The 12515-nt window shown below is 42.9% G+C and overlaps 1 protein-coding gene across 2 annotated transcripts in view; it reads left to right on the forward strand.

The window, feature by feature from the left end:
• LOC139471270 (protein FAM167B-like) overlaps window positions 1-12515 on the forward strand; it is a 52643-nt gene that overhangs the window by 11063 nt on the left and 29065 nt on the right. The window contains exon 1 of one of the 2 annotated variants that reach the window (XM_071253680.1): window positions 10997-11042. The exons of the other annotated variant lie outside the window; for it this stretch is intronic. The gene's annotated coding sequence lies outside the window, so the exon portion shown is untranslated. Of the gene's footprint in view, window positions 1-10996; window positions 11043-12515 lie in introns of those variants that run through there. 2 annotated transcript variants of the gene reach the window in all.

Genomic DNA, 12515 nt, shown 5'->3' on the forward strand with positions numbered 1-12515 from the left:
CAGAGAAGGTGGGAGGATGTAGACCGCACAGAGATGGTGGGTTGGAGTAGGCTCCTAAGGGAAGTAACGAAGGACGTGACGCAGTAGAGTTAGTCAAATGGCCAGCAGTGAGACAGAGCTAGCGTTCTAAGAAATGCCTACGCGATGATGCTCCACCTGCGGCCACTTGACATGTGTAGCATATCAGTCAGTGGACGCAAGTACTGTACATCCATGTAGCTCGCAGCCGTCAAGGACGTGTCTACTCAAGGTGACGTAGTTTTGTTTAACATCCACGTTACCGTGTAGACTGGGAGTATAGGAATTCCACTTACCAGTATTATAAACTATTCTAGTTGCCGGGGTGATATATATTGTTTATTGTTTATGTTTACCTTTGATCGACACGCACTGTTCAGTGAAACAACTCTGGTCAGTCAAGAAAGGCCCAAAATGGATGCAAGGGTTATGTAACCACAACTGGCACACCCCTATAATTGATAATGGAATAGCCTCTCCAGTGTCCCCTTAGAACGACAGTAATTATACAGTAATCGCTTATGAGTATAAGATAATATAAGAAATTAAAATATATTGATTAAATGAATTAAATATACTAATTAAACTAACTAAATTAATTAAAATAAATATATAATTAATTTTATTTAACTATATTAATACATATTTTTTTCTAGTGATGTTATTATGTATTATGTGATTGTTGAGTGGCTTTTTATAGAAACCAGTTACATGAGATTATTTTATAACACTTAGTTAATCGCTTTTGATTATCTTAATTACACGCTGCATATAAGACTTCAGACTTCAGTTTCAAATAGTTCAAACTATGGCTGGGCTGAGAACAGTTGAGTATGTCTTGTCTCAGAAGGGGTAACCCCACGTTTTTTTGTGTTCAATGACTATGCTGTGGCAACATGGGCTGACTATGGCGCTTTGTACGCTATCGGTCTGTGGAACCACCACCTGACAACTGGACCAAAGACAATTCCTTAAACACAACGCCTCATTGTCTCATTCATCTGTATTGTTGTAGCTGTATGTCAAAATGCAGGGATCTATCCAGACCTACTCAAGCAGATATTCGGCCCCAAGTCTGCAGCAACTGTTAGAAAATATTGGAATTAAACCATTCCCAATTTCCTGTCTTAATTATAACTGATAGCATGGCTCTGGTGACTTGTATTTCACTGATAACATGATTTATAGAAAGGGAGATGCTTTGAGGATTTGTTTATATCATTGCATTGAATGTTAACATACCTCTGAATTTAGGAAAATATGAACTTGAATTTGAACAAGAGCTTGAAAAAAATAACGGATGGTTTTGAATCTTAGATAAATCCCTGAAATGATAAACAATTTACCTTTCCCCTATATAGAATATTTATACGTCATAGCTGATCACTCTGGGGTACGCCTACAGACTTAAAAATATAAAGGTAAATTTCATGTACAAATTTTAGCTGCTGAATTGTTAAAGAAGTGATATGGTTACGCTTTTGACAGCTTGGTGATAAGAAAGCAGACATGCGTGATACGGTAGGGTAAAAACTGCCTCCCCAGTTCTCACAGTCCCTTTAATGATAACGAGTACGTGTGATCGAGATAGTCTCTTAACTTAACCTTATAATCTCAGCGCTCTCTCGGCCCCAAGTTTCAAACAAATTCGTCCTTTTAGGGACGTAGGTTTAACTGAGGACTACACACATACAGCCCGCGGCATGCTTTAGATAAATATGTACAAGAGGAATATCAAGGTTGTTTAGTGGATCGCACTATGACGCTCGCGCGAGGAGAGGCGCACGTGTGTAACGTGGGATGTTGCGCTCTGAATGGAGCCAGGTGTTGCAGTCATGGGGATGTTTTGAAGGGGACGAGGGCTTGAAGATCTTACCCATATTTCATAGTGATTTGTTTTCTTTGAAAACACAACTTACGAGAGACGGTCTTGGTTATTGTGGTGTCGCTACTGACACGACTTTAGGTTCGTGTTATCATGCGATGTGTCGGTTGCTGGGTATCTTCGTCTTAATCTTGTGATTGTTGAGTCACGTGGTTCTTCAAAGATGCGTATGACACGTTACTCATTGCATAGATGTATTTTACTATATTAACCCCCTTTCATATTCAATAATTGACAGATTAGGGATATCGGTTGTATTCAAATGGAGAGTAACTTTTCATTGTATTTTTAATGATACTGCTTATCCCTGTGAGTGAGTGAGTGACTGGGTATTTGAGTGAGTGGGTGAGTGTGTGTGTGAATGAGTGACTGGGTATTTGAGTGAGTGGGTGAGTGTGTGTGTGAATGAGTGACTGGGTATTTGAGTGAGTGGGTGAGTGGGTTAGTGTGTGTGTGAGTGAGTGAGTGGGTGTTTTAATGAAGTGAGTGAGTTTTACGTGGCAATATTCAAGCCTTATGACGGGACAAAGCCAAAATGATCTTCATGCGTTGTACCAATATTACGATTCGAACCCGGATCTGGAACCTGCTGAACATACGCTTTAAACACAGAGCTAACTGAGCCCCTTTTACAACGAATAGCAAGAAAATATGACAGTCATATTATTCCATATACATTATGCTTTTCATTCCATGTCACTTTGCCGCCACATTGATGTTATTGATCAGTATGCACAGATATGTAGTAGCGTATTTCACAGCTTCACATGGGGAGTGGTAGAGTAGACTGTGAGTCAGCGTACGGTGGCTACACCTTCCTGTAGACTCACCATCTTGTCAACATCCTGCAGTGTCCCTGGTTCTGTATACTGAAGGTCATAAGTTAAGCAACCATGTAAATCGTGATCAGGAGATGCAACAGTGGCATATGTATCACACGGACGTACACGACACTGAATACCCAAGACATGGGGATACATGACATTCAGTCACTATAACCTGGTATTGTACCCTCCCTGGATCTCTGTAACCTGCTGTAGTACCCTCCCTGGATCTCTATAACCTCTTGTAGTACCCTCCCTGGATCTCTACAACCTGCTGTAGTATCTCTATAACCCGGTGTAGTACCCTCCCTGGATCTCTATAACCTGCTGTAGTACCCTCCCTGGATCTCTACAACCTGCTGTAGTATCTCTATAACCCGGTGTAGTACCCTCCCTGGATCTCTATAACCTCTTGTAGTACCCTCCCTGGATCTCTACAACCTGCTGTAGTATCTCTATAACCCGGTGTAGTACCCTTCCTGGATCTCTATAACCTGCTGTAGTACCCTCCCTGGATCTCTACAACCTGCTGTAGTATCTCTATAACCTGCTGTAGTACCCTCCCTGGATCTCTATAACCTCTTGTAGTACCCTCCCTGGATCTCTACAACCTGCTGTAGTATCTCTATAACCCGGTGTAGTACCCTTCCTGGATCTCTATAACCCGGTGTAGTACCCTCCCTGGATCACTCTAACCTGGTATAGTACCCTCCCTGGATCTCTACAACCTGCTGTAGTATCTCTATAACCTGCTGTAGTACCCTCCCTGGATCTCTACAACCTGCTATAGTATCTCTATAACCTGGTATAGTACCCTCCTTGGATCTCTACAACCTGCTGTAGTATCTCTATAACCCGGTGTAGTACCCTTCCTGGATCTCTATAACCTGCTGTAGTACCCTCCCTGGATCACTCTAACCTGGTATAGTACCCTCCTTGGATCTCTACAACCTGCTGTAGTATCTCTATAACCCGGTGTAGTACCCTCCCTGGATCTCTATAACCTCTTGTAGTACCCTCCCTGGATCTCTACAACCTGCTGTAGTATCTCTATAACCCGGTGTAGTACCCTCCCTGGATCACTCTAACCTGGTATAGTACCCTCCCTGGATCTCTACAACCTGCTGTAGTATCTCTATAACCTGCTGTAGTACCCTCCCTGGATCTCTGTAACCTGGTATAGTGCCCTCCCTGGATCTCTACAACCCGGTGTAGTACCCTCCCTGATCTGTATAACCTTCTGTAGTGCCCTCCCTGGATCTCTATAACCTGCTGTAGTGCCCTCCCTGGATCTCTATAACCTGTTGTAGTGCCCTCCCTGGATCTCTATAACCTGCTGTAGTACCCTCCCTGGATCTCTGTAATCTGGTGTAGTGCCCTCCCTGGATCTCTATAACCTGTTGTAGTACCCTCCCTGGATCTCTATAACCTGTTGTAGTACCCTCCCTGGATCTCTATAACCTGCTGTAGTACCCACCCTAGATCTCTATAACCTGTTGTAGTACCCTCCCTGGATCTCTGTAATCTGGTGTAGTGCCCTCCCTGGATCTCTATAACCTGTTGTAGTACCCTCCCTGGATCTCTATAACCTGTTGTAGTACCCTCCCTGGATCTCTATAACCTGCTGTAGTACCCACCCTAGATCTCTATAACCTGCTGTAGTACCCTCCCTGGATCTCTGTAATCTGGTGTAGTGCCCTCCCTGGATCTCTATAACCTGTTGTAGTACCCTCCCTGGATCTCTATAACCTGTTGTAGTACCCTCCCTGGATCTCTATAACCTGCTGTAGTACCCTCCCTGGATCTCTATAACCTGTTGTAGTACCCTCCCTGGATCTCTATAACCTGTTGTAGTACCCTCCCTGATCTGTATAACCTTCTGTAGTGCCCTCCCTGGATCTCTGTAATCTGGTGTAGTGCCCTCCCTGGATCTCTATAACCTGTTGTAGTACCCTCCCTGGATCTCTATAACCTGTTGTAGTACCCTCCCTGGATCTCTATAACCTGTTGTAGTACCCTCCCTGGATCTCTATAACCTGTTGTAGTACCCTCCCTAGATCTCTATAACCTGTTGTAGTACCCTCCCTGGATCTCTATAACCTGTTGTAGTACCCTCCCTGGATCTCTATAACCTGTTGTAGTACCCTCCCTGATCTGTATAACCTTCTGTAGTGCCCTCCCTGGATCTCTATAACCTGTTGTAGTACCCTCCCTGGATCTCTATAACCTGTTGTAGTACCCTCCCTGATCTGTATAACCTTCTGTAGTGCCCTCCCTGGATCTCTGTAATCTGGTGTAGTGCCCTCCCTGGATCTCTATAACCTGTTGTAGTACCCTCCCTGGATCTCTATAACCTGTTGTAGTACCCTCCCTGGATCTCTATAACCTGCTGTAGTACCCTCCCTGGATCTCTATAATCTGGTGTAGTGCCCTCCCTGGATCTCTATAACCTGTTGTAGTACCCTCCCTGGATCTCTATAACCTGTTGTAGTACCCTCCCTGATCTGTATAACCTTCTGTAGTGCCCTCCCTGGATCTCTATAACCTTCTGTAGTACCATCCCTGGATCTCTATAACCTGTTGTAGTACCCTCCCTGGATCTCTATAACCTGCTGTAGTACCCTCCCTGGATCTCTATAACCTGTTGTAGTACCCTCCCTGGATCTCTATAACCTGTTGTAGTACCCTCCCTGGATCTCTATAACCTGTTGTAGTACCCTCCCTGATCTGTATAACCTTCTGTAGTGCCCTCCCTGGATCTCTGTAATCTGGTGTAGTGCCCTCCCTGGATCTCTATAACCTGTTGTAGTACCCTCCCTGGATCTCTATAACCTGTTGTAGTACCCTCCCTGGATCTCTATAACCTGCTGTAGTACCCTCCCTGGATCTCTATAATCTGGTGTAGTGCCCTCCCTGGATCTCTATAACCTGTTGTAGTACCCTCCCTGGATCTCTATAACCTGTTGTAGTACCCTCCCTGATCTGTATAACCTTCTGTAGTGCCCTCCCTGGATCTCTATAACCTGCTGTAGTGCCCTCCCTGGATCTCTATAACCTGTTGTAGTACCCTCCCTGGATCTCTATAACCTGCTGTAGTACCCTCCCTGGATCTCTATAACCTGCTGTAGTACCCACCCTAGATCTCTATAACCTGCTGTAGTGCCCTCCCTGGATCTCTATAACCCGCTGTAGTACCCACCCTGGATCTCTATAACCTGCTGTAGTGCCCTCCCTGGATCTCTATAACCTGCTGTAGTGCCCTCCCTGGATCTCTATAACCCGCTGTAGTACCCACCCTGGATCTCTATAACCTGCTGTAGTACACTCCCTGGATCTCTGTAACCTGCTGTAGCACCCTCCCTGGATCTCTATAACCTGGTGTAGAATTATCAAGGGCCCCCGTCAGACCCTTATGAAATATACATTGATGTTTTCTTCATCCATGGGTTCTGACGAGTATGGGTGGTATACTCGTACTCAGAGTAAGCATACACACGTACATACACGACTTCCTTGAAGCATTAGATCCGTTCCATGTGCCTAATGTGTGTACGCCTAGACATCTAGAGCTGTAGTTACATCTGTATGTAAATGTATAGCAGTGGGGACAGATCGGGTGTTGTTGAGGAATATCCCTCCACTGTTATGAGAACACAAAGCAATTTGTACAACACCTTGTCAAACACAACTACCCAGCATCTCAGGGGACACCATGATTTATGTTCTAGGGCTAACCATTGTTACTTACACAATGCACTGACCATAAAAAACCCAGCACGTTGAATAGTCCATATCTGTTAAAGGCTCATCATATAGTTTTGATAACAAGTTGATAGTATTGGTCTACAAGAAGGCCTTTGGTTCCACCAAAAAGGGGGCAATATAAGGTGTGAAATTCTTTGTGCGTTGTCGACGGCGTCTCTTTAAATCTCCTGTCTGCTGTTTTATATGTGTATAGACGATAACATAAAGAGGGATAAAACACTCTTAAAGTCCGCTGCCCAATGACCCACCAGACCACGCCGTTGACCGAACACGTGTGACCCGCTGTTTTGACAAGCAGTGATGCTGAACTTCATCTTTGAATATCCTTTCCCGATCTCCTGACATGTTAAGCATTGAGTGAACAGTAGATAACCTGGAATAGACATCCACACTGACACTCATGTCATCAAGGAGATGATCCACCTGAACTGGACAGGTGAGTTATGTCATTAATTATAAGGGATTCAACTTTGACACGCGTTGATAAGAAGTGAATTCGTTGCAACGAGAGACAGCGCCTTTAATTTATGTAAAATTTAGTTTAAGAAAACAAGCAACACGAGTAGAGATAAGCTGCAAGCAGTGGTGATAGATGCGATATATTTTTCTGTTACTTATAAGGTTGTTGCTTTAGCTATTTGTCTTGACGTAAGATGACGTCTCTACTTAGTCTAGCTTAGCGTACAGTACGCTTGCTGTCACTTACACTCGTGTGTAGTGTTCCAAACACTCTAAGTGGCTAACGTGCTCTCTGTGTGTGTATGCAACTGCAAGAAGGAACAATGATATTATGATGAACCTCGTCATATGTGGCAACGTCGTGAGCTTTGTTGCTGGGGACACGGTGATGCTCAGATTTCTCTGAGCGGTGTTTCTTTGTGTGATTACCCTACACCCCATATTAATGTCACATAAACAAAATTCAATTTTTGTGATTTATATCAATATTTAACACTGCTTCTTACCTTGTCGATTAACACGAAACAGTCGCGACTGAAAAATGTACAACGTTTACATCTTGCGAAACAGCTGTTTTGTAAATGCACAACATAGTTTTTATTTTTATATTCAGTCACTAGATGGACTTTGAGACTTAAACCGAGGCAAGAGTTGGAACTCTTCACCTTCAATTAAACTTGAAATTTGTTGGATTCTGTTTGGCGAATAGTTGATATATGCATAGATTTGATGGTAAAAGTATTGTAAGTGCCTGACATTTGTGAGACTAGAGAGTGAGTAAGTGGGTGAGTGAGTATGTTTTACGCCGCCTTTAACAATATTCCAGCAACATCACCACAGGGATAACGGAAATGGCCTTCACACGTTGTCCCCCTCTGAGACTACAATGATGCCGGTTACAAGTCCACATCAAATTTAGGATCAAGACAATATCATTAAAATCAGAATGCGTACCGCTAAACAAAGGTCTTAGGGCATCCCATTACGGGTCACGTCAGAACGACCTTTCATCCGACCAATCAGAATGTCGCTTACCAGATCAGGAAAGTGACAGTCGGAATGAGTTTTCTAATCATGCAACCTCAAACAATTTAACACGGGGTGTTCTGAACGACAGTTACGGGCTTTACGATTGAATCCGTCAAAATCAACGTCTTTTCTTGCTTCAGTGGGATAAACATTTGAACGGAAGAAACTCAGGGGAATTGCCCAGGGGAATTGCCCAGGGGAAATGCTACCATACAATCTCGGACATCTAGTTGACATTTCAGAATGTTCTTTTGTTCAGTTTTCAAATTTTGAATCGATTTTTTTTCAAATTGAAGTCACCAGATTAAAACTGTCATCTAGCTCGAGAAAGCTGTTTTCTCATTGGCTAATGTCGTCTTCATATAAGTCATTTCATTGGTCGATCAAAGTTCGCGAAAGGTCGTACTGACGTAACCTGTTTGGGATGTCCTCAGATCTTTGTGTTGCGGTAACGAGAACTAAGATCTGATTGTAATGAGATTGGGATCAAGAAAGATTATTTTACAAGACTCCATATTCATGTACAAATGGTTACGAAACAGTACTATCAAGATCGCCGTACTATATCACTCACTCACTCACTCACTCACTCCTTCACTCACGTACATGTATATGGAGCTCAAGGCAACATGTTCCCTTGGAGATAACTGAATCAATTTTGATCACGTTTAGTCAAATTTGGAATACTGCGTTCAAACTAAATGTACCGGTTCACTTGCTGGAGTTATAGATACATGTAGGCCAACAGAAGCTAATCTCTGAAGGAGAACACAACACACACCCCACAATAACATCAACGCTGATTCGAATACAGTTACAATGTCTGCATCAAAGAAGTGAAATTCCCATTAGCTTGGACCCGAACTGCATTTCAAAACGAAATATGTTAACAGTAATATTGATAGAAAAGCGTGGCTTCTCGACACGGGTCATTGTACACATGTAAGTTCACCAGTTTTACACACCCCAGGTGGTACTCAAGAATAGCGTACCTGAAACCAAAATTAGAAAACCAAATTAATACACTTTTTTAATTTACATTCATATAGCCGCATGAGCCAGTGTACGCTTTATGGTCTGTTTCATGAATAAACATGGCAGCAGGGAGCAGAAGCGGTGACTTCGCATGTCAAACAATGCTAGTAAAATAGGTCGAAACCCAACACAGCATTGCATGAATCTAAATCTACTCCACATATTTCATAAATCAAGGGGATCTCATTTCCAAGTACAATCAGGACATTGATACCCCAATTAGTGTGACAAGTCAACCGTAGAGGGGTTCAGGTAGACAGGTAAGTCGAACGCTCACCTGTGTAGCTATAAAGGGCGTGATTGTCATTTTGTAATCAGCAGGTAAATCTGTGAGTGTGGTTTACCTGTACGGTCAGCTACGCATACAGAAAAACACATGGACAGTTCATGTTTACTAGAGGGATTTTTTAGTTAGGCATGTACTCACATTGTATATACTATTTTATTTTAGTGTAAACATACTTGAGTATGCATGTATGAAAACGTTGTTGATACTTTAAGACAATATTTACGTAGGTAAGGCAAATATATCGTTTATGCAGTTATGAAGTAATATTCTGTCAAAATGTCTATATAGGTGAGTTTTTAGGTAAGCAGCACGGGGTCGTATTACAGTGCTACTCGAAGGACATGTCTGTCAATTGCGTCGGTATACTTTGATCTTGTTTACATCAAAAGTGCAGTAACCTGACACGCGCTCTCTAAGTGCTCCCAGCTTTATTCGTGTGCAAGTAGATGTATGATATAAACGGATTGCTAAGGCGTTGGGAGATAAATATGGCAGTATGGAAGACGTACAATTTGTATTTTACTCATGTGGTAAACGAGACCGTCGCCTGACGTGGGCCTTTAAGCTCATGTGAGAGTCTTTACAAGAGACCTTGTTTTCCTTTTAAGTTTATAGCAAAGTCATGCTTGCTGTGTTTAAGCGGTTTGGTACAAGTACATATTTAAAAAATGTAAGTACCCTTGACCGTTTTGGACCATAGATCCACCCCGATTATGTACCTTGGTTTGTCGTGGGTTGCATCAAAGAGTTTAATTACAACGAGATGCATCACGTGTTCCCACATCAAGCGTGACATCGTGATGTAACTGAAATACTGTGTTCAAACCGCATGAGCCCAACTCACTCACTCACTCACTGGCCGCCTCCGTGGTCTAGTGGTAGAGCGTCTGTCCGGAGAGCGGAAACCCCACCGCGTCATACCAAAAGACGTTAAAAGATGTTACTTGTTGTACCAAGCTAAGGGGCTAAAATAAGTACTGGTCGGCTCGGAATCAGTATACCGTGTCTGAGTGGGGCATTCATGTTAAACCTCGGCATGGTATCTCAGTGGGCTAGCACTATAAATCGGCATCAGTCCGGACTAGTACAAGCACACACGCACGCACGCACGCACGCACGCACATACACACAAACGTACGCACACACACACACACACGTACGTGCATGCACGACACTATATAAGTGCAATAATCTTGAACGCGACGTTAAACCCCATTTTACCTCACCTCACGTAGGCAAAGCTCAACACATTCGGACATACTATCTTTCATAAATCATACATTAAATTTGCATGAAGCTCACCTGGTATGTTTTTTTTCCAATCACGTTAAGCGCATGTATCAACATAGACAAGATTTCATATAAACCCTCCTGCCTTAAACACAGGGAGCTAGCCTTAAAGGAACAGGTACAGATTACGTACACAGTAGTGAACATATGCTAATTATTGCAAGTTATCCTTTCCGAGGCACATAAGACGTGCATAGACTCCTAACATGCTTCAGTTCAAATCAGTCTCCGACACTGCTGGGTAATTCAACCTGCGATGACTCATGTCAGTACTGTTTACATCCCATGACCATCTGACTTAAAACACGCTCTCGAGAACATGGAGGATAATGTGCAACATGAGAGCAATTGAAAACATTTGTATGGATATATTTCATGAAGAGACAAGATAGCGATGACTGAACAAGACCTTCCGAAGCTCATGTTAGAGGAGATGTTTCTCAGAAAGGTAAGACTCGCCTCTTGATATTGTCCGTGTTTCGCGACGGCTTATTCAGCCTTCCACCTCACCCAAGTCATGACAATTTAAATAACGACATATGTTCAAACAGCCATATAGACCGATAAAACTTTTCCTCCTGTTTGGAGGTGTGTTGATAAAACCACCTTCCTCGGGAAACTGCATTCATCATTGTAAGGCTTCATTGACAGGGACACCTAGGAAGAGCGTGTATACATATACCATTCAGTCATCAAACAAACTAAACACACAACGTATATAATGATACCCGCCGTCCTTGATTCTAATGAAATATTCTCACTGGCATACTTCTTTTATATGTCTAAAATTGGTCAAAATTTCAAGTCGAATAGGCACGCCGTGTTCCTTTGTAGATGAGCGATAGAAATACTGCCACAAAAGCCCCGGTTTCAAAGATGTCTTAAGATATATACATCCCCTTAACACGTGAGGTGCTTGTGGATGTGCTCATCCGAATAAAAAGTGATCTCGTTTACTGCTTTCTATTGAAGTGTGTGTGATGAACGAACGTGGAGTAGACCTACTAAGCGTGTGTTGGTGGGTTCAGGGAACTTAACACCCTGGGATTCCGGGTAGAATATGTCATCAAAACATCAGCCAGGTTCCCGTGAAAGGGGATCGGGTGGTTCAATGTGAAACCGTGATGCTTGTGTACTGTCTATCCCTGACGGAGATTATCGTTGTCGATATTAAGACACATTTATGTACAACCAGCTGTGATGTTGGGACTTCAGCGTCAAAGAGCAGTCATTCATTCAGTTAAGCCCCAATCTTGGATGTGTGTCATTTTTGCCTCTGAACTCTTTGAAGACAGGGACGAAATGTTAATGTTCAACAATTCACAGTGCATGGTTGTCTCGCTTAGCTGCCTGGTGTAGATGTAGGTTCGAATCCCCGATTGTGATCATTGGTCTGTCAGCACCATACGGCAGTCAGCGAGTTTCTCTGAAGTGGCATGCGTCACCCACCTGCGCGTTTCAGCTTATACTTACAGATTAGGATGTCAAGTAATGTACACAATCAGCGTTAAACCTTGTCCACTAATTCCCCCTGAGAGAGGAAGGTTTAAACTACGAATTTGTATAAGTAGTGCGAATAACCTCATTATACATTTCACAAATACCTGACCACTTGTAAACTTCTCTCCTTGCAATCAGTTGGACATTGATGCTTCAGTGTAAGCGCATTAAATCTTTTCCTGCGACAGCCCTCAGGCAATGCCGTTCCAATAAGAGATGTTTTGTATAAGTGTATCCCAATTAGTACTCTCGTATATGGCGTTACCATGGTGAATGTGAAATTGTTATGGGTGGGAGTTTCCTATAGCATTACATCGACAACATTTGAAATGTGAAATATAGTCTTTCTGTGTCGTTTTTCTCTTGTAGAGGTTAAGCTTCTTGGAATTCTATCTTCTTGTCCTGTTTGCTGATATCCTTT

Source organism: Haliotis cracherodii, unplaced genomic scaffold, assembly GCF_022045235.1.
Source record: "Haliotis cracherodii isolate W230 unplaced genomic scaffold, xgHalCrac1.p SCAF_1, whole genome shotgun sequence".
In the NCBI taxonomy this organism is placed as follows: Eukaryota; Metazoa; Mollusca; class Gastropoda; order Lepetellida; family Haliotidae; genus Haliotis; species Haliotis cracherodii.